We start from the raw sequence: 1,897 nt of genomic DNA on the forward strand, positions 1-1,897 counted from the left end.
GGAAACAGATAATTCTTTTCCCCCTTTTCTTTTCAGCTTTGACTTCTCTCTACATACTCTTTTCCAGCTCATTCTCTCTTTTCAGCAAAATTCCCCAAAGATCTATGGCTATGGGGATCAGAAAGTTAGAAGCATATTTTCAAGTCTAAAACTAAGTGTGTGCCTTAACTAGTTTCTGAATTTCAGCAGGACTCCACACATTTATAGGAAAAGCAGATGCTGGGTGCTTTCTTTATTCTTTCTGCCAGTACTGGTGCTTGAACTCAGGGCCTGAGCACTGTCCTTGAACTTTCTCAAGGCTAGAGCTCTACCACTTGAGCCACAACACCACTTCTGGCTTTTTCTATGGATGTGGTACTGAGGAATCGAATCCAGGTCTTTGTGCATGCTAGGCAAGCACTCTACTACTAGGCCATGCTCCTGGCCACTGAATACTTTCTAATCACTTTTCCACTCCCACTGTCCTATATTCTCTAATATCCCATGCATATTCTGTTCATTTCCATGGGAGGGGAACTTTGACAAAAGACCATGTAATGGGATTTGAAGGGGACATTTTCTATGGCTTCCAGAGAATTTGGAAGTAATGAGTCATATAATTCTTTTCTAGTAACAAATTCACAGAAAGGAGAGAAATATTGGAGTTTGGGGGAATATGTTACAGATTCAAAGCAAAGTGAGATCTCAAAGCTGAGACATTCTAAGACTCCAAGTATTATTCCCATTTTTAAAATGAATAGTCATAAGTATGAAAAGCTGTTAACACTTTTGTTATCAGTTTAAATTGTAACCAATTTGTCCAACATGAGGGTTCTTACCTGTAATCCATGCATTTGGGGGTGATACTGAAATATAGCAACTTTGAGGCCAATGTGGAGTACATACTGAGACTCTCAAAACAAGAGAGTATTACCATTTAACTTTCAGTACTACTTTTGGTTCTTTATGGTAAAGTTTCCTTTCATAAAATGGTCTAAATAGCGATTTCACATTGGTTTCACAAGAAGGTGAATTTCCAGTTGAATGGACTGGCTGTTTGTGTCACCATGAAGGTTAAAATCAAGGTCAAGATTTCATTTTGTTTCAAAGCCACAAGTACAAATTTAACCCTGCTGGCTTTCTAAAACAATGTAGAAGTGGGACCAATGAATGTAGAAAACCATCCTCACTACAGGAAAAATCAATTCACAGGCGGGAGCACTGCCATCTCTGGTTATCCAGGACAGCATGGTATCAAGGTTGCCCTGGAAACTAGGTTGCTAAGTCAAGATTTGGTATGGAGATACCTATAGTGGGTATAGCAGTATGCTAGTATCAGGAATATGTTTGCAATTGGACCTAAATCACTGGACCTTTGATGACACACAAACCAATGTTTGTGATCTCTATAATGCTGGGTCTTTAGACTATGATTACTCTCTTCTGGGAAAAATTAACAAACTAAAAGAAAGGCCACTTTTCCATCTTCTAAGGAAGCCAGAGCATATTAGTCTTTACACTAAAATTGGAAATGAATAGCTACATTTCAGAGCCTCACACCAAATTAATATACTGATTTCATAAAAATGTCTCAACCATGCATTATAGAATCTTATCTATCCCTTTCATACCACAGATATCCAAGAACTAGATACATGGATATTACAGTCCATACTACATTATGATGGCGGAGGAGGGGAAAAGGGAGGAGGAAAGAGAGGAAGGGGAGGAAGGGGATGAGCTGGGAGAGGAGGAGGGAAGGGGAGACACTAACACAGCCAAAACTTTAAAGATACTCTTTTTATTTTTGAAACATGGGAATAACTCCAAATTTGAGCATCAAGGATGAAAATGTTTTGGAACCAAATGTTCAGAACATGAGTCAGGCCACCACTGTGGCAACAAACCTCACATGGAT

The sequence above is a fragment of the Megascapheus bottae genome, chromosome X (genome assembly GCF_031878675.1).
Source record: "Megascapheus bottae isolate mThoBot1 chromosome X, mThoBot2.hap1, whole genome shotgun sequence".
In the NCBI taxonomy this organism is placed as follows: domain Eukaryota; kingdom Metazoa; phylum Chordata; class Mammalia; order Rodentia; family Geomyidae; genus Megascapheus; species Megascapheus bottae.